The sequence below is a fragment of the Tamandua tetradactyla genome, chromosome 5 (assembly GCF_023851605.1).
Source record: "Tamandua tetradactyla isolate mTamTet1 chromosome 5, mTamTet1.pri, whole genome shotgun sequence".
NCBI classification, from domain to species: Eukaryota; Metazoa; Chordata; class Mammalia; order Pilosa; family Myrmecophagidae; genus Tamandua; species Tamandua tetradactyla.
The window spans coordinates 175,337,118-175,358,587 of NC_135331.1; the positions used below are offsets into that span (position 1 = coordinate 175,337,118).

Here is a 21,470-nt window from a genome sequence, read left to right on the forward strand (position 1 = left end):
TAAGAACCTTTGCTTAAGTCAAAGGAACTTGGTACAATAAAAATAGATAACACAAGAGTGTTTGGGTGCCAAGCATGCTGCTGTTTCCCATATATAACTGCATGAAATGAAATTATTACAGTAACTTTATGGTGTGGATTCTATTAACATCATCACTTTACAGAGAAGCAAAGTCTGTGAGTGACTAAGTCACTTACCCAAGTAAATTGCACTTCTGAAATTTGAATCAGGACTATCTGATTTGGATCTATGCAACACAAGAAAACCGTGGTCCAAATCCTGTGTATGCTTGCATATGTGTGCCTACCCTAGTGCAGAGCTGCTCGGTCCTTTGAAGCTTTTCCAGTAGGAATGGAATGGAACATCCACTCTCCTTACATCAACAGCAACAGCCTTGCTTGATGAAGTCAGCAGCAGATTAGGAATTCCTTCCTCCCTCTCCTCTGCTCTACGAGGATTTGATTGGCTGGCATGAGACATTTAAACTCCTTCCAAAGTTTGAAATGGAGTTCTTTTCTGGAGGGAATAACCTTTTATTTGTCACAGTTTTCAGATAAATTGAACTGTTCCTGGTCCTCTCTGAGATCTGGTGGAGTTTCCTTTCCATTCACATTTTTCTTCATTGAGTACACATAGCTCATTTAGTGTTTATTGCTAACATTTGCCAAATGCTGTGAGTAAAATATTTGCCTCATTTAAATTGAATTTTGAATGTTTCCTTCTCGGTTATTGAGTAATTCCAGGCTTTAGACTTTTCTGGGTGTATATTGACAGCTCCTTTCCTTTCAAAAAGAACTCTTCTGATAACCTATGTCATATGTTTTCTTAAACTTTTTCCTCGATCAAAAGAAAGATCAAAATATACTTTTCCATTAGTAAATAGTTTATTACGGTGTTGTTTTATTCAGGTCCTCTGGAAACTGATGGTGTCTCTGAATTAATAACAAGTATTACTTTCTGCTTACAACAGATTTGTTGCACTTTATTCTGAAGGATTTAAAGTTTTTAAAATGTACAACAGCTACATACACCAACATCCGCATTTGCATTACTGCCCCCTAAGACCTTTAGCCTCGAGATTGCACTTTATTAGAATTTATAAATAGACCTCATTTTAGATTGACTAGAAACGAAGTTTACCTTTGATAATTAAAGACACAGTTTCTTTTACTAAACCACATAGTGTTGCTGAGATTTCAAGGGAATATGTTGAACCTGAAGAGAAGACGTCTCAATTGCATTACCTTTTTTAAATGTATCCTCTGTGTCTAGCATCTAATCACTATGGTGCTAAGCACTATAATAGCTTGTGGCGCTTAACTGGGAAGAAAAAAATATTACGCACTAAACGAAATGTATAGAAAAATACATGCTTACGAGCCGAAGCGTGGTAAAATAGAATGTAAGAATGAAGACGTTCAGAGACGAGAAAGAACTGGGAAATGTAGAAAATAAGCTGACCCTTAAAAGTAGGGAGGAATTTAGAAGAACCAAGAGGAAATGAGTGTCCAAGTAAGGAGCTTTGGGTTGAGGGTGGGACTGGATGACCAGCAAACACCTTACCGAAAGGCACTGCCGTAGCAATGAGTGCCAATTCTCACCCCCGTTCACTCAAAGACCCTCAGCTCCAGCTACTGAGGATGTGCCCAGACATCTCTGAAGTTCACATGCTGGCTCTTTTCTTGGACTCCTCCCTCTTCTGGGGTTGCCCTTTGCCCCACCCCCACCCCCCTTCACCACTCGCTGAAACGGCTCTCACTGATCAAGGGCCAACCAAAATGTCAGCCTCCCTCAAAGCCTCTCCTCACCTTCCTAGGAAAAATTAGTCATTTCTTCCCAAGCAGCCCTGAGACGTTGACCTCTGACTAATGCAACACACTTCAAATTTTTGTATTGCAGTTCTCATTTTTGTCTCCTCAAAATTGAGACCTAGGAGCCATGTGTCACCTGGTCCCAAGTAGGCAGGCCATATATACGTCGCATGTTTTAGGAAATAACAGGGGGATATTTTTCCACCTATAGTTCTTATTAACATCAATAGAGCCTACAGATACAGGAAGAGTTGTGTGTGTGTGTGTGTGTGTGTGTGTGTGTGTGTGTGTTTAATTGTAGACAATGCATTCTTAAAGAGAGAAAACAGAAAAATGCTTCATCCTTCTCTCAAAGTCTTTAACAAAAAATGAAAAATAAATAAGTGACATCTGAGTGAGGTCATAACTTTGTTTTTTTAGATTTTTCATGCTAGCCTGGCAGAGTTGCCATTTAGTTTTTGGTTTAAAAAGTCCTCCATGCTTAAGCATTTAAGTTATATAGATGGTTGTTATATTAATATGACTATATGTTTCTTAGTTCAAAAATATATACCAAAGAGATATATACTCGTTATATTAGTTGAATTGGAAGGACGAAGAGTGAGCAGGGTGAATGGCGTCAGACTAGAGAAGAAAAATGGGACTACATGATCAAAAACCTGACCTAGAATCGACTATTTCCTGGAAGCCACACCCAGCATTATGCGCCTTGGTCCCTCCAGCCCTGAGTTCATTCTGGGTTTTCGCCCTGAGACCCCTCCGACTGCTTCATGTTCCTAGAGCATTAGGCATTAAAAACTGCCCAATTTTTAACCTGATCTTTTTCTACTCTGTAGAATGAGGACTGGATTTCACTAATAATATAATTTTAGCTATTTATGTTCATCCGAGAGCTGAATCAAGCATAATATGTAAATGCTTAAATGTTGTCTTGGCATTCTGTTAGATTACATGCAACAGGATAAAAAAACAGGTTAGAAAGACACAGCGCAAGTTCTATACCAGGTTTTTTGTTTGTTAAATAATTTTGTAAGTACTTGAGTCCTCAGTGGGAGGCAGGTTTCCTTAAGACATCAGTAGCAAATGAACCCTAATGTCTAGTTAATGACTCCTTCGTTCCTGTTATTGTTTCTTTTCTCTGTGTGCCTCAAAGCTAGAGAATCAATCATAACTTTTTTAAAAAGGAGTAAAGGTTGCTGCACCTCTGAGCCTACTTTTTCCCAGGGCTATCTCATTTTAGGTCTCCTAATTTTTTTCCAGCTTCTTTCTTCTGCAGGACGTAGGAGGTTTCAAGTGGGGCAAGCAGTCAGTAGGCTGACTTCTGGCGAAAGAAAACCTGACAAAATGCTTTTGTGCCTCTCAAATATATTTTGAAACCTCCCAGATGTATCTTTGACGCGAATCCCTAAAACCTTTCAAGGGTTTTACCTGGAACCATCCATAACTTGAGGCATCCTTAACTGATTGTACAAGGAAAGTGCTCCTATTTCTGGTACAGTTCATTTGTAAGACTGTGTTTGGGCAATAGTGTCTTTATTGATTTCAAGTTACAAGCTCTTAGGTCTTTATGATGATGTCACCATGCCATCATGTGCATTTCTTGGATCTTTCTACTTCCTCTGACATTTAAAGGAAAATATTACCAGCTGTTAGTTTTTAGCCCTGGGCTTGCAGTGTCTGCTTGGCCCCTGTTGTTGATGCATATCAGCAAGCAGACCAAATGAACCTGAAAACATAGTATTCGGGAAACAAAAGCAAAGTGTTCCAGTATTGGAATAAAGGCAATGGCAAAAGCAGATGTAGATATGTTTCAGTGAGACAGCAGAGGGAAGAGACCCCTCTTCTGACTCAAAAGAAAAGGTCATTAAAGGATCCAGACCAAAGAATAATCGAGTGACAATTACATCATGCCGGGGGTGATGAAAAGAAACATAAAATGTTTATATCATCTTTGAGAAATGCACTTTACCACAAATAATTTTGTAATATTCATTCCCCTGAAAGACTGTCTAGCCTTTAGGCAAAGTCTCTCAAATTAATGATTGCATTCATTATTCTTGTTGGCACTTGCCAATGTTGAGCTATAACTATTTGTTTTTTATTATTGGGTTTTTTTATTTATGTCCTGTATTGATGAGATGCTATAGCTTTTCAGGTATCAGCTATTTTTTCTGAAAGGGCCGAACAGTAAATATTTTAGGTTTTCCTACCTCAGAAACGAAATTGGGGATATTGTATAGGTACCTATATAACCACTTTAAAATGTAAAATTTTTTCTTCATTCTCAGGCTGTGGTTTGCTGCTTACTGGTTTTTATGATCACCTGGTAATTGGTGCCCGATAACTCTCCCTTCACACGCAGTTCCTTCTACAATTATCAGTCATCTACTATTTGTCTGACATCAAAATGTAAGCATAGCGCAACATGGATGAACCTTGAAGACATCATATTGAGTGAAATTTAACTGACACAAAAGGACAAATAGTATATGATCTCATTGATATAAAATAATTGCAATAAGCAAATTCATAGAGGCAAAAACTAGAATACAAGTTACCGGGGTCAGGGTGGGGGGTAGAGAGTAGGGTAGTTAATGCTTAACTGGTACTGAGTTTCTGTCTGGGGGGGATGCAAATATTTTGGTAATACATGGTGCTGATGGCAGCACAACCTCGTCGATGTCGACGTAATTAGCACCAGTGAATTATATATGGGAATGTGCTTAAAGGGGGAGATTTTAAGTTATACGTGTTACTAGAATAAACGTTAAAAAGAAAAAGAATGTAAATGAATATAGAGACTGTTTCTTTCCTAAAAAATCTCACATCTCAGGAAAAAGAAGAATACACAAAGTCATTAAAAGTGTCGGCTATAACGCAGCGGGATGAACTTCACCGCTGGCGCGCAGAGGTGGGCTGTGCGCCGGCATCGGGAGGGCTGCGCGGAGGCGGTAACCCCGTGCAGCGCAGGCATGGGTGAGGAGCAGTTCACAAAGCAGCCAGGGGAGGGCAGCACACTCCAGGAGCAGAGAGAAGACGTTTTTTGCGGTAAGGCGTTCGTTTTGTCTTCATCTCAGAACTGGGAGATCTCAGTTTCCAGACGAAGTCTTAGATAACATACCAGTTCAGTGAGGACAAACAACCTCTACAAGAGATTCTGATGAAGAGCATATTATTCCAGGATTAAGCAGGTCTCCCTTTTAAAGCACTGGACCTCTGCTTTTATCTGAACAAGTTATTTTTCTTACACAGACAGTGGTCATCAGATAAGTTAGATCTAAACACATAACTTTAGACATGTAGGCAGAGAGCTTTAATGGGCTGAGATTCTTAAATCCTCTATTTCATTCCTAGTTTTATTACTTATGTAATTTTGAGCAACATCTTTGATCTCGGGTTATTCATCTTTAAAACAACGGGGTTGAAGTAGATGATTTTAAGGCCCCTTCCAGGTCTAGATGCTGATTAGACAGAAGGCATGTTGATAGGTTTTTCAACCCTGCTGAAATCTAATTTGATTTGTACAAATTTATTCAAATTCCAAACTCTCACTTATCTGAATTACAGACAACCCCAAAGTCTCTGAATTGTGTTACTATGTAGTATTGCATCATTCCCAAAACAAGTAAGGCTTTATGGTAACCTGAAGTTACTATATATTAGTACCAAAATGCCTTATTACTGAAGGGGCAGTATTGCCCAGGGTTAAACATAAAGGCTCCAAAAGTAGACCAGCTGCTTTCAAATCCTGGTTCTGCCAGGTGGACAAATTCCTTAATCTCTTTGTAACTCAGTTTCATTCTCTGTAAAATGGGTATAATATATGACCTATCTTACAGGGCTGTTATAAGGATTAAACACATGAGTAGATATGAAGGTCTTAGAATTGTTTTGGTAAAAAAATAAGCACTCAAAGATGTTAGTTATTAAGTATAGAAGAATTATACATAATCTATTTATAAATCTTATATTAAATCAAAAACCATCAAAATGTTTTAAAATAAATATTAATGTCATAGGAAATTGCTCCAATGTGATGCTGAATTAAAAAAACACATATATGGGGTGCTTAATATCCCCATATAGTTACATATGAATTAAAAACAAATAGGTAGGAAATATCCAGAAATATTAGTATATTTGATAACTAGTCTCCAAAGATAGCTTCCTAAAGAATCATGTCTCCCGGGATTTACAACCTTCTATTTTCTCCTCCCTGAAAATGATCTGGTCCTATGTAACTAGTAAGTTGTAGCCGAAGTGACACTGTACAGAACTTCTGAGGCTATGGCATAAGAACCCTGGCAACTTCTGCATTAGTGTCTGGGAATACTTGTGCTGGGGGAAACCACTGCTATTTCAGGCCAACCATCCTGAGAGTACGGTACTGTGGGAAACCCACACTAGCTAAGTCTGCCCCCACTGTGCCAGCAAGCCCAGCTCAGGTGCCAGACGCTGAGTGAAAAGGCCCCTAGCTGACCGCAGACCCAGGGATGCCATCACACGTCAGCCCCCAGGTGAAAACCATCCAGCTGAATCACTTGACCCTCAGAACCATGAGAGATGAAACTACATTGTTGTTTTAAGCCACTATGTTTGCAATGGTTTATTATGCAGCAACAATTTAATCTCTTTAAATATTGTCAGTATAGCTTCAATGTTGAGAGTGATTATGTTTTATACATGTATTTCAGTACTATATTTGGTAATTGCCAATTTGCTAATGTAAAAACTAAATTAACTAGAGCAACAGTTCTTTAGCCATCCTAAAGAAATGTGAATTTATTGCATTTAGGATATATACATCTCAAAATAGTAGAGTCTGGGATTTATATTTGTATAAAAATTCTGTACATCTATTAGAGAATCTCCTATTTTCTGAGACGTTTCTATAAGGTAGAATATTGATATGCTTTCTTTATTAGGCTGTCCTAATTTAGGGAAATCTAAATCTATGGCCTTTAACCGTTTGGGGTCATATGTCCCCAAGGCTGAGAAACTGATGAAAGCTAGAGAACTGTCCCATGACTCTGGTTTGGGAGATTAGCAATCCTCAAGAAATGTGGCAGAGAAATAGAGCAAGCGTTGGCTGTGCTTGTGCATAGATCCCATAGTGATTGCCTTTTGTTTGCTGTATCAAGGAGAAATTGATATTCTAACGCTGTTTTCTAATATCAGTTCAAAAATTTCAGGTTTGACAGTACAAAGTTAATACTTCTGTCAAAACAGTGATCTGAATTCATCTCTCACTGATCTGAAACTTTAGTATATTTTTCCTTCCCTTCTCACTTTTTTTTTTTAACTTGGGTTTTGGCAAAAACATACAGAGGATATAACTAGTGCAGTTCAAATCTGGATGGGAAAAGTGTGGTGAAATACGGAGTAATGTCTCATTAGACAGTCACTTAACTAAGTCCTGTGCACTTTGGGGGTGAGGGGACCTCGGACCCCAGAGACTGGGGGACTTTTCTTGTCTAAATCATGCTTTAGGAGGCTGGATGTTGGATTCATAATCCTGTGTGACTAGAACCTCTGTGTTCTGAAATTGAATCTTCAATTTCTTTATACTTTGGCTTTATTAATTCATTAATTTCTTCACAGTTTGGCTTTAGTTTGAGCTAAAGTAATTAAGGAAACAACAGTGCACCCTTGTGATAAAATCTGATCTTAAAAATGTACCCTTCTTTGAAGACCTGTCCACTTTTGAAGAACTATCAAGCTTTTCAGTCAAGACTTAAGGGGGGTTATACATCCCAGAGGATTCATTTGTTTACTGTCATAATTTGCATGTCTTTCAGTAATAGGTTATTTTCTCCCCACATTTGAAGTAAGCAAGAAGTCAGAAATATCGTATAGACTTTCCCTTCAATACTGTTTGTTATGGTTTTCTGTAGACTATTCAAAAGCTGTATGTTGATTTGTCATAAATGTATTTATGTCCTGTGAATCATGTAAGATAGAAACTTTTGAATTCTTTTTTTTTTTTGTGGCTGCAAAAAGCTTTATTGTTTATACTTGGTTCACAACTTATCTGGTCACTTCAGGGTGGCTGCTTAAAAAATGCCTTCTGCTGGAGGAAGGGGCTCAGACAGAAGCAGGTAGGATGAATTATTCCATGGAGGTGAAAAAGAACAATGTAAAGCATGTTGATTTTTATATCAGCTGTTTCTAGATGCCTTTGTGAATATTTTTTTTAATTTATTTTGAGTGGCATAAAGATAATAATTGAAATAGTGACTCCATTCTAAAGCATCTTGTTGCGGTTATCTCTTGCACCACAGCAAGCGACCACAAAACTGAGTGGCTTCCAACACCATGTGTTATTATCGCTCATGCTTCTGGGCTCCGTTGGGTACTTCTCACGTGGCTGCACTCAGGTGTCAGTTGGTGTCATTTGCTCAATTCATTGTACATAGTATGTTATTGAAAATGATGTGTGGCAGACTGAGTTTCCAAGATGGCCACGAGGATCCCATCTCACAAGCTGTTCCACGACGTGATTTTGCCAATCCCCTATCTGGAACTAGGGTCCATTTCTTCATCCCTTTGAATTTGGGTTGGCCTTTTTACTGCTTTGATCAGCAGATTATGGTACAAGTGACCCGGTGCCAGTTCCAGGCACTAACGAGCTGCTTCATCTTCCTGTCTTTGGTGCTAGGTGCTACGTAACAAGCAAAACCAATGTGAGGCTGCCGTGCTGTGCGGAGCAAGTCATGTGAAGAGCTATGTGAGGGGGCTTCAGTTGCCAGCCCCAGCTGTTTTCAGCTCAGGTGCAGGAGTTCATGAAAATGCCCTCCAGTTTTAACGAGCTGTACTAAAAATTTAGCTCTATTTCTTGAAGTGCAGTAACAGGCACAAGATCTGACATTTCACCTCTAGTGATAGACCCCTTCAGAAGGGGTGGGAAGAGCAGCATCTATGTAAGTGGAAAGTGTGGGAAAGAACTGTTATTGGGGATTTTGTGCTAAGCCCATGAGATATATTTTGCCCACGACACTTATTCTTCTCTGGAGTCTTGTGAGATTGTATAGATAAAGAAATTAGAATAAAAAACTTAAGTGACTTTCTCAAAATCATATAACTGATATAGTAAATGGCATATCTGGAATTAACTCAGGCCAGTCTGATTCCCAAGTCTGGCCTTTTTCTGCCTTACTGTACAAAATTGCTGCTCTCATAGCTGAGAAATGGAAAATAATGCAAAATAATACAGTGAAAAGCAGCCCATTAGATCGTTACCTTCTCATATAAAAGAAATGAAAATAATTTGTTAGAGCTTAAAACCCTGTTGGTTTAGATACACATTTTAACATAAGGCACAGGTATGAGAATTTTCCTCAGATGACGTTAAGTATGCTTAATCTGGCTTTTCACTTCTGGCCGAAATAGCGAGAACCAAGTCCTTCTATGACAAAATGGTTTCCACGCAGCTTTCTGGTTATAATAAGGCTGTTCCCCAGCAGTGGTTCTCAGCATGTGGGCCGTGGACCATTAGCACCATGCGGGGACTTGTTAGAAGGGCAGATTTGGGCCCAGGCCCCAGACCTGCTGAATTCCTGGGAGTGATTTAGCAAACCTTCTAGCTGTTCTTGACATGCACTAAAAGCAAAGCCCCTTTGCTTTCAGACTGAGAAGTACTGAGGAAATGAGTGTCTTCTGTGACAAGAGTGCCCGACTATGATGTCACCACGGAGGCAGAGACTCAGGCAACTGTGACATTAGAAGGTCCTGAGAAGTCACCTATTTCATAGACGGCCAGGTGTGAATCTCTGGGGCCTCACCAGAGATCTCTAGGTGAGACACAGGAACTGATGTCTGTTCCAAGTGCCACATGGCCTTCTTGTGCCCAGGTTTGAGAGTCACAGACTCCAGCGTCATAACACACCACCTCAGGTTCCCCTGTCGGACCACATGAACCAAGCCAATCCCTTTTTGAGTGTTTTTTGCCAGAGAAGGTCCTTTATCCAGTGTCCATACCCTCATGTGCCGTGGTCATTCTCCTCCAGAATTTAGCCTAAACAACTCAGGTTTAGTCTGAGATTAGAGGAAGGGGAATTGTTTCCTTTGTTCTGAACATTGCATCGTATTAGTGTGGCTTGAAGTCCTAATTATGTAATTGGCTTACAGGTAGCACACAGAGATACCTAGGGGTGGGGAGGGGGACAAGTGCTTCTTACCCAACTTTCTAGAAAACACATATTTTCCCAAAAACATGACAATGTCAGAAATATATGGAATTCGCGAAATAAATTGTAAAATATGGTCCCCAAACTTTTAAATTACACTTTGCCTATTCTGTGGAGCCTGAGCTTATGGTGGCCTGTATATCTTGAAGCTTCCAAAAAGCAATGTTTCCTCTGGATTTGTACTTTTATGCCTGAGTGTTCAACCTGATAAGATCCCATTTACGCCTGTGAAATCTTGCCTCCCTGAGTCCCCTTGTCGACTTCCAGCCTGTCCAGGTGTTACTGTATGGGTCCAGAAGTGAACACCAGCAAAACTGGTGGTATTCTTAGCAAAATGTCTTAAGAATATACATGTGTATGTACATAAATAATATGTTTCAAAAAATTAAATACATCAACTCTTACAGAATATACATTTAAATAGTTCGTAGCTTAGCACTTTAACTGCTCACTAGCCTGCAGTCTTACATTTCTCAGGGAGCCTGTAAATGTTTAAATCTCTCCTAAATTACGTTCTGCAATGGAAAGAGTAACAGACCTGAGTTGGAGCTGCTGGTGGAGGCGTTAGCAGTCTGGCATCTGTAATCCCCTCAGGCAACAAGTTTGAAAATTCTAGTCACTGGTCACACAGATGGTAGTGATACTGTTACAACTGCTTAGTTATTCAGTGATGATAGTAATAGTGATGTGGCACAAATGTCTGTTAAACTAAAAATATCTATTTTTTTTTAATATTCAAAGAGTACTTTTTTGTTTTTACCACAAGAGGTCCCTAAATCCCAAATCCCATTTGATCATACGCAGGCCATTTTATGTGTATATCAGACTGTTGCAACACTCTGCTGTTAATGCCATTAACCAAATCATTAACGTAAAAGAGCCAAACTTTTATTCTTTAGAACGAATTTCTTTTAAAGTCTGCTTTTAATCCCATATGGTCACAGAAAATATCTGTGTTGAAAGATATAAAAGAGGCAGAAAAGCTAGAGAAGTAGGTTACATAAAATGGCAGTGAAATAGAATTCTTTAAGAACTTGTTAAGTGAAAACATAGGCTGCTGTATGAGGTAAGAACAAGACTGTTCCCCTCTGCCTTGCATCTAAATTCCCTGTCTTGTCTGGTCGGTGTTAATCTACCCTTATCGTAATGTCATTAACATGATTTTTTTTTTTCTGCTAGAGGTGCAAAATGGAAGCGTACTTTAGCCAGGATGAGTTTGATAGTACATGAATGATATAGTTTTCTGTCCCTCACACTTTGGCAGTGTATTACAAATCATACTATTACTTTCAGTATAAAGAAGCATAAATATTCTAGGGTCTGTTCCTTTCACGATTTAGGTATTGATTGAGTGGTTTTACTCTGTGTCAAGCAGAATAATATATTCCCTGCCTTTAAGAGCTTACTGACTCGGGATAGAATTTTAAAAGGCAATATAATTCTTTGTACTATTTTTAACAGTAACTCTCTCTTCTTTTGCTTTAATAACTTGATTTCATTTATTTTACTTGAAATCAACTCATGCTTGATTTCAAAAAAAGATGAATATGTGTATTTATGTAATTATTTTGCTTTATTCTTTCAATAATTTGAGGATATAAAGGAGGAAAATATTTTCTGCAGCAAAGCTTGTCTTGTTTCATTTGTTCATTTCAAACTGGCTTGTGAACAAAACAAGGACACCCCTTATTCTTTCAGAAAGTGATTTTCTCCAGTTAAACTATAATGTTTGCACTCTTGAATTAAGTTTATTGAGGTATACCAATAAAATTCATCTACATAAGAAATTTAAAATGTTACATTTAAATGCTTTATTTTGTTACTCATTTGGAGATGTTATAATAGTACTTTACATTTTGATCACTAGATGGCACTAAGCATATACAGAAAAGAAAAAAAAAATTAGCTTTTTTTTCCCCAACAGTTGTTTCCAAAATACAGAAAATTAAAGTATATAAATGTTTTCAGCATTACATACTGTAAGTCTTTTATTGTCCAGGCCATAAAATTCTTATCTTTTTTGAAAGTTTTGCTTGTTTTTCTGGGTAAAATAATTTCACATATGACCCCCTTAGGGGTCATATACTTAGGTATACTTATACTGAGGTATAATTCTGAGACATATAGCCTCTGAAATTACTTAGTCATCCATACATCAAACTATTCTTAGACTTTTAGTTTTGTTATTTTCTCTTTCTTCAACTGGCCCTGTCTTACTAGGACCTTCTGTTCCCTGAAAAGCAGAAAATATCTTTTTTTAAGTTTTACAGCCTTCGCATAGTTTCTGAGATACTGAGAGCTCTTAGACATGCACACATAATTATCCCTGTAGGACAAAATATAAGAGCACCAACTTTGCTTTTATTCTTGGTCTCCTGACATCTAAATATTATTCTCATATTGCAATGTATTCTTTCTGTTGTCAAGTACTTTTTTTTTTCTGCTGGGAAGGGTGTGGCTCTGGTGATGACAATCTTGCAATGCGTTATTTACCTTTCTCCGGCCGGCCCCGGCAGAGTTCCCCTCGGGTCTCCTGGCCCCGCAGGCATTAGCCGCGCCTTCCTGAACTATTCACCAGCCAGGAGAATTCCTTGATGGCCTCCCCCAAGGAGGATGAAACTCCAGACAGAATCAGAGGGCTCTGCCAGCAAAGCAGAAGACAGGAAAGGGTCTGGGCCAGCCCGCAATAGTATTTGCTAAGCCATTTCTATTTCTCTGGGTAGGGACTTTTCTTTCCTGTCCTGATAATCCTGAAATAGAACATTGCTTTCATTTGTGTTACTTCAAGTGCATCACACTGGACAGAGTTACAAGTGTAGCCCTCATCTAAGTATTGCCACGTTTATCATTCAGTACAAGCCTGTCAAGCTATTGTTGTGTTCCTGCACATTCCTTTTCCAGAAGTTGAAGAGAGTCAGAACTTTGGTTCCTTTCTCTCTGCTCTCTCGCTCTCTCAGAGTATCTCAATTACTTTGAGTCTGGTCAACCAAAGCCACAATTGTCTGCTAAGTATCCCCAACTTTCAAGGCCCTGTGCCAAGCACTGTGGCTGTGTCTTTGTTTCTTAGGGCTGCCACTAACTGGGTGGCTTAAAGCAATAGAAATTTGTCTCACTGCTCTGGAGGCTGGAAGTCCAGATCCAAAGTGTCAGCAGGGCCACCCTCCATCTGAACCTACAGAGGGGAATCTTCCCTGGCCTCTTCAGCTTCTGGTGTTTGCAGGCCACCCTTGGCATTCCTGGGCTTGCAGATCTATCTGTTCATCTTCAAATGCCCTTCTCCCTGTGTCTGTCTGTGTTGGCCCAGGTCCCCCTTCTTAGAAGGGCACCAGTCAGACTGGACTAGGGCCTCCCCTAATCCAGGTTCACCTCATTTTAGCTAATCACATCTTCAAAGATCTTGTTTCCAAATAGGGTCACATTTACAGGTCCGTGGGGTAGGACGTGAACATTTATCTTTTGGAAAGACACAATTCAACCCCATAACAAGATGAGTCCTCCAGGATTATACTGCCTACCTCTAGAAATCATGCCACCATCTCCCTTGGGGCTCAGCTTGACCCCCTGCACTGTGGAAGGACCCCCAAGGGCAGGGCCAGGAGACCCAGTTCAGCAACTCAAGGTCAAGTCCTTCAGCCTTACTGTCACCTGCTATTGCCTCCTGGTCTTTTTCAACTTGTTTGGCTCTGGTTTTCTATCTGACATCTCAGAGGCTGGCTCCTACTATGCCCTCCACCTGAAACTAGACTACAGACTACCATGACCAAGCAACCCAGCTGCCTTCTCGGCTCTTCATGCCGAAGATGCATTGCTGGTGCAACAGCCAAATATTTATTATGTGTATTTAACAAATATTTGTTGAATGATTGAAAGCTATTAATCATTTGATATTTCAAAGGTACTTTCTGGTTTTAAAATGCTGATTATATTGTGCTTATTATGTTATCTTTTTGAACAGTTTATTTCTTATCTAATAGCCAAAAAACATTATCAGCATTTTCAACTATAATTTTCCTTTTAAGTAAGAAATAAAAAATATTTTTTGTTAATATCTTTTTTTCTTTTCATATGGGCAGGAAGCACCAGGAATCGAACTTCAGACCTCCAGTATGGCAGGTGAGAGCTCTGCCTGCTGAGCCATAGCAGCCTGCCCAGAATATTTTTAAGAAGTGGTTCATGATGGCGTATTGTTAGATTGTTCAAAGCTAGTCTACTCTTTTATCTACAACTTTGAGACTTACTAACTTGTTTGAGAATATACTGAGTAAAAAGAAAAAGAAAAACCTCTTTGGTATTTTATTCTTATTTAGAAAACTATAGAATTTATTTTCCAGAAATCAGAAGAGATCAGCAGATATTTACACAGTTGTCCCAGATCTGTAAAAAAAAAAAAAAAAAAGCTTTGAAAACTGAAGTATGCTGGGAATATTATTTTAGATTCCAGTTCTCATAGTGATTAGTATAGATTTTTCTGCAACTGTATCCTTGGGTAAGTGATGAGTCTTTAAGTTTTCACTGTCTTATAAAATCCTGATAGCAACTTGTGCTTTTTTTATCAAAGTGCTCGATCAGTTTGTTATATTAACTAGTCTGAGTTACAAGTGCTTGTTTCTCATAACAGGCTTCAGCGCCTGCTGACCGCAGCACACCCAGGTGCAGCTCATCAAACCGGCCAGGGGCCAATCTCAGTCTCCGCGCCTAGGCTCCGGCTCAGAGCAACCTGACGGCTGGGGACGGCGGAGTTGCTGGAAGGCGCTGGGCTCCATGTCCGCAGTCATCCATGAATTGGATGATTGAGGGAACCAGGTTACAGATTATACTCCCTGGCAGATATCTGGAGTAGAAACACAGTAGCCTTCTGAGCGTAGCCCACATACTTTACCAGGGACGGGACTGACATCCATGAACATTGAGGCAGTATAAACACATAACGTGGTTCAGGCACATGTGGGCTCAGTTCCTGCTCAGCAGCTGACCTTGTAGTCTGGGGTGGGTTTTATAACCTCTCTGAGCCTCAGTTTTGTCATCTTAAAAGTGGGACAATAATAACCCATAAGCCTGAGGGAATTTTAAATAACATAATACAGTAGGGTATTAGACTAAGTAGTTGGTAGGTTTCGGTAAGTGCTAATACTTATACCTTCGTTCCTGTGGTTCAGTACTAGACACTTGGCAGTGAAATACAGGTTAGGTTCCAGGTGAGAAGTGTCAAGCAGTGAGAGATCCTCAGTAAATGAGAAAGATGCACAAACACCTAAGCAAGTCACTAAATGCATGGGATAATTACAGATGGTGCTATGGGCCAGGAAGGAAATCACAGTCTGATGAGGGAGGGAGGCTGGTTGGGGAAGGTCTGGCTGAGAAGGTCGGAGGAGGTGGCATGTAAGGCTGGACCTGAGGGATGAGTAATCAGAGAGAACAGGAAGAATGGGCCTGGATGAACTGGGCAAAGGCCTGGAGTGGGGGTTGGTGTGGCAGTTTCCAAGGACAGAGAAGAGGCCCATGACTCTGGCACCCAGTGATGGGCATAGCAGGGTAGAGTTAGGGAAGTATGCATCCTCCCGCACCGTGGGAAGGGAGTTGAATTTTATGGCATGAGTAGTCTGAAGTTCATAACATGAACTCCATTCATTCATTTGAGATGGGAGAGTGATCTGAGGCCATCTTGGCTGCTGCGTAGGAAATGACTGAGTGTGGAGAAGGATGGGGAGAGAGAACAGAGAGACCAGGCAATTGCCATGGCCCGGGTGAGAGATTACGGTGGCATGGCCTGGAGTGACATTACTGGACATGAAGAGCAGTAGATGTATTTCAGAAACACTGTGGAGGTGGGAAATATGGGATCTGGTGATGCTTTAGAACAGGTGAAAAGGAGTAATCAAAGACGACTTCAAGGTTGTTCATTTTCTTTTTCCTGAATTGAGCAAAATGGTTAGTTGGTCCCATTTATATTCATAGAAAAGGATGTGGAGGAAAAGGTTGTGGGCGGTGAGGTGCAACTAGTTAGAATTCATTTTTCAGCCTATTAATTTTGAGATGCAAAGGTGGTTATCTCACTGGAGCTGTCAATTAGGAAACTGTATAAATGAGATGGAGTCCAGAGGACAGTCTAGTCTCAGGTGATAACTTTGGGAGTCATCAGCTCAGAGATGGGTATTTAAAGACATGGGCCTATATGAGATCAAGTAGAGAATATAGAGATGCAAGAGCCAGACCAAATCCTGGTGCACTCTAACATTTGGGATGGAGACGAATGTCATGGAGAAGGAGCAGACAGGTTATTGTGGGATGACAGGAGAGTGCAGTGTTCAAATGCCACTGAAAGGTCAGTTAAATGAGGAAAGGGAAATGCCCATTGGAATGAGCAAGATGGAGATCACTGAGGTCTTAAGGGCAATTTCTGTAGGTTGGTAGGGATAGAAAACAGATTGCAGCATCTTGAAGAAGTCATCAGGCGTAAGTGCACATCACTCTTTATAGACTGTAGCTATTAAGACTCAAGTTTTTAAATAGAGGACAATGTGAGATTTATGGTCTATTTTATTTTTTTGAGATTGAATATGCTACAATATGCATTTATGCTGATGAGAACCACTACAATACAGTGGTTTTTTAACTAGTGCTTTTTTTGCCCCCAGGGGCATTTGTCAATGTCTGGAGACTATTTTAATTGTCCCAACTTGTTAGGGGACTCCTGGCATCTAGTGTGTAGAGGCTAAACGTCTTACAACATACAGGACAGTCCCTCGTCCCTCACAACAAAGCATTCTCTGGCCCAAAGTATCAGTAGTGCCCAGGTTAAGAAACCCTGGTCTAGTAGTAAAGGAGAAACTGATGATGCCTTATATATTGGCTCAATGTTTTATATAAATCCTTGACATTTTTAAAAAATCTGATATTAAGGATTTAAGTAAAACTCTAATTAAGCCAGAAAAAAAATTTTGTTTTTCCCTCGTCACAAACTTTTAAAGTACGTAAGTACTCAATAAATGTTTGATTTTTATTTGCCGGATTTTCACATTTTTGTTCCAAGAAAATCTAGAGTTCTTTACTTATAGTGGTACTTAGGTAGTACCACAAAGATTTTGTTAAACATTATCTGACATAAAGACACCAGTCATGTAAAACCATGCACATTTAACACATGCCAAATGTTTTTAACGTATTAGAGATGCATAAATGCATTAATTTATACCTCCAAGTTAATGTATTTTATTCAATCTTCATTTCTATTTAATTGACAAATATCCAAATAGAAGGGTGAACTGCTTAGAAATTTTTCTTCACTATTGTATTTTGGTTGTACAGTATCAAATTGATTTTGGGTATGACATAATAAATGCTGATTCACTAAACTACATTTTTGAATATTCATCAACAGTCTTAACAGTTTCCTTCATTAAATTTAAGGTATGAATAAACATACTGATAATGAATTTAGCATTTAAAAAGTGTTTTTACATTTTGGGCTCCATAAAAACTTAATTCATTTTAAAAAAGTGGTTTACTGCAAAGAAAGGTCAGAATTCACTGTTCTGTTTTGTAGTTTCAGAGATGAGAAGCCTGGAATGATGACAGAGAACTGAAGTCCTAGTACAGTTCTCTTTAATGACTAGTGTAAAATGCCCAGGCACCTTACTGTGTACAGGACCTCCTGCTTTGTGTACAGATATGGAGAAAAGCTTAACTTCTTTTCTTTTACATCCAGATTTCAGATCTCTAAGGTTCTTCCTGCTTTAATTTTCTAGGCCTCTGATTTGAAGTATTTCAGTGGAGGATATAATGAATCCTACAGTTTTGAGAGTTAACACAAAATAGTTTACTCCTATTTAGAGAGCAAAAAGATGGCCAGAACTGCAGTATATCATTAATTACAGGATCATACAGCTCAGATGAAAGAATGTCTAATTCATTATGTTTTGTTATAGTGTTTATTTTGCTGCTGTATGATGCGGATTCTTTGTTGGTCACTAACTACTGTTTCTCAGTTTCTACTACTGCTTTATCATCATCTGGCTTTTTAAATGTTGGTGTTCTCTGAGTTTGGCCTGCCTCTCTCCAGATGTCCTTCTGCTTCCTCTCAATTCCTCCAGTGGTTTTTAACTATCACATAAGTCACTGATGACTCCCAATCCCTTATCTCTTGGCCTTCAGTTTCCTGGAACCTACAATGCCCTATCCCTATCTGTTTTCTAAATTCTTCACACCTTTAGTCCTAGAATCCCATGAAATTGGCTATGCCTTTAACAACTCGTTAATTCCCCCTCCTATTTTAGCATGCTCCACTTCTATATTCCATTGCTTTTCTAATCATGATCTTGCCCAAGCTAGAAAAATCAGTCATCCTCAGCTCCTCTCTCACCTTCACATCTAAGCTGCCCTTCAAGGTTCTCGGGTTTGTCACCTACTGCATTGTGACCACTGTCGTCCTCCTCCTTTGTATGAACTGGTACAATGTTGCATCAGATGTGGTTTTAATACCTCACAACTGATTTCCCAGCCTCCATCTAGCCGTTTAACTCCCCAGCCATTACAATATGGCAGTTAACATTATTGCACAACACAGCCATGTCACTCCGCTCTTATAACCTGCATTGTTATGTAAGTTAGATCACTGCTCCAAGTAATTAAAGTCACAGGAGTAAAGTTAAGGCAAAGGAGCTTGCAGAGAGGAAAGGCTCAGTGAGCCAGTCACTGAGCACAGCTTGTCCTTGACGCAGTGAGGCCTGGGTCGGCGGTTGCCATGAAAGCACAGGATGGTTGTCATGGAAGCACAGGACGGTTGCCATGGAAGCGCAGGACAGTTGCCATGGAAGCGCAGGGCAGTTGTCATGGAAGTGGTGAGGAGGGGATGTGGGCGTCAGTGGAAGCTGAGGTGTTCTACCAGCCTGATCCCTACTAATCTCGGAAAATGGATGGGGACAGGGAGCCTCTTCTAGCCAAAATCCACATTGTCCTTGCTCCTGATTACAGCTGGCCACCCAGATCCTCACCCGTGGTAGAGGCCCGGTGGGAGACTGTAGCCTTGCTAGATTGTAAACTCACCGGCAACAAGGACCATGTCTGTCTTGTTCACTGATGCTTCCCCAGCGCTGCCACCCTCCTCCCCATTGGGAATCATGGCCCTGCTCGCTGTCTCTGGTCCTTTGGCTTCAGCTGTCACCCATGTACTGACTTCCAAATCCTTCCCTGAAACTTCTTTTTCCTAAGTCATATTTCCTTCTGAGTACCACACAGCCCCATTCAGTATTCTGAAATCAAACTTGATATTCTTCTTCTACCTACAAATCAAATATAACCAATACCTGTTGATTGCTTTGTATTTCTTATCTTTGTTACTTGATCATCCACTAACTTGTCCCAGCTAGAAACCTCCATTATCTTCACTCTTTCACATCCAATATGCTGTGCATCAGGTCGTGTTTAATCTACGTCAAAAATATCTCATCTCTGCCTTTCTCTTCCTTCCCACTAGGCCTTCATCACTCCCTATAGTATGAGGAATCTAACTTCTCCCCCATTCTGTGCCTCTGCCCCTCCAACTCTTTGCCACCACCCTCAAATACTTTTCATTAGCACAGATACAGATCTTTAGATGTGTTTATACATATCATTCAGTAGGAATTTTTGTTTGTTTGTTTTTTGTACGGGCAGGCATCAGGAATCGAACCTGGGTCTCTGGCAAGTAGGAATGTTTTTAATAATTGTGCTGGTTTGAAAGGATGTATGTCCCCTAGAAAAGCCATGTTTTAATCAAAATCCCATTTCTTAAAGGTAGAATAATCCCTATTCAATACTGTATATTTGAAACTATAATCAGTCATCTCCCTGGAGATGTGATTTAATCAAGAGTGGTTGTTAAGATGGATTAGATGACATGTCTTCACCCATTTGGGTGGGTCTTGAGAAGTTTCTGGAGTCCTATAAAAGAGGAAACATTTTGGAGAATGAGAGTGAGTCAGAAAGAGCCAGAGAAGAACGACATAGCCAGAAGAGGCCACAACCCAGCAACCTTTGGAGATGAAAAAGGAAAACACCTCCCGGGGAGCTTCATGAAACAGGAAGCCAGGAGAAAAAGCTAGCAGATGATGCTCGCCATGTGCCCTTCCAGATGAGAGGGAAACCGTGACTGTGTTCACCAGTTGCCTTCTCAAATAAAAGAGAGACCCTGAACTTCATCGGCCTTCTTGAACCAAGGTATCTTTCCCTGGATACCTTTGATTGGACATTTCTATAGACTTGTTTTAATTGGGACATTATCTCAGCCTTAGAACGGTAAACTTGCAACTTATTAAATTCCCCCTTTTAAAAGCCATTCTGTTTTTGGTATGTTGCATTCCAGCAGCTAGCAAACCAGAACAATAATTAAGCACCCCTTATGCATCTTGCACAAAATTAGAGCTTAATAAATGCTTAATCACATCTCCAGGGAGATGACTGATTACAGTCCTTTTGTCACTCTCTAAGCACATTCTTTTAAGTGGTCTCATCCAGTTCCAGGCTTTAAATGTGGGGTGGATCATCTGTATGTTAACAAATACTAATTTTTTCTCCTTAAGACAGAACTCTTCTGCTTGGGCTGCTTCTCAGCTAGGACTTCCCATCTCAGTGTCTTTCATGCATCTAAAATTTAGCATATACTGCTTACATTTTTCCAAATTAGATCTTATGCCAACCTTCCTCCTCTCAGTAAATGTTTCCATCAGTCAGCCAATTGCTCATACCAAAAATCTAGGAATCATCCTTCATTTCTCTCTTACATGCAATCCATTAACAAGTCCATTGGCTCTGTCTTCAAAATACATCCCAAAGCCAACCACATCTCACATTACTCACCACTTCCCTGCTAGTGGAATTCACTCTCATCTTTCCTTGGACCTCTGCAGTAGCTTCCTTTCTTGCACCCTTACTTGCCCCTCATGTTTTGTTCCCTATCCAGCAGCCAGAGAGCTTTCTGAAGCATGTCAGATCATGTAAATTCCTTGAGCAACCCCCCTCATGATATCCACATTCCTGCATAGCTACAAGATCTCATGATCTGGCCCTGCCTGTGCCTCTAGCCTCAGCTCATTTTTCCACCTGGCTCGGCATGCTACTGCCATTCTTCCTTCTCATCTCAGGGCTGCTGCTTCTGTCTGAATGCTCTTCCCCAGCCTTTTACACAGCTTGCCCATCATCATTCACATCTTGCTCAACCTCAGAGGCTGTCTCTGACCCCTGTATCTAAAACCGCATCCCTGCCCTGCTAGCAATCCCTTGGTCTACTTTATTATTTGTATAGCATTTCTCACAGTTGAAAACTTTATATATTTTTATATATGTTTATTTTCATATCCTCTGTCTTTCCCAACAGAATATGAGCATCCCAAGGACGGGAACTTGGACCATCCAGTTACTACTCTATCCTCAATTCCCTAAAACAGTCTGTGAAACTAGAACGAAAGAGCAGAAAACAATAAAGAAAATGAATTGTTTC

At 40.0% G+C, this 21,470-nt stretch overlaps 1 long non-coding RNA gene across 1 annotated transcript in view; it reads left to right on the forward strand.

The window, feature by feature from the left end:
• Positions 1 to 21,379, forward strand: part of LOC143682889 (uncharacterized) — a 133,793-nt gene extending 112,414 nt beyond the window's left edge. The window contains exons 2-3 of the long non-coding RNA XR_013175348.1: positions 14,071 to 14,110; positions 21,348 to 21,379. This is a non-coding gene — a long non-coding RNA (uncharacterized LOC143682889). The remainder of the gene's footprint in view (positions 1 to 14,070; positions 14,111 to 21,347) is intronic.
• The last annotated feature ends 91 nt before the right edge of the window (positions 21,380 to 21,470 follow it).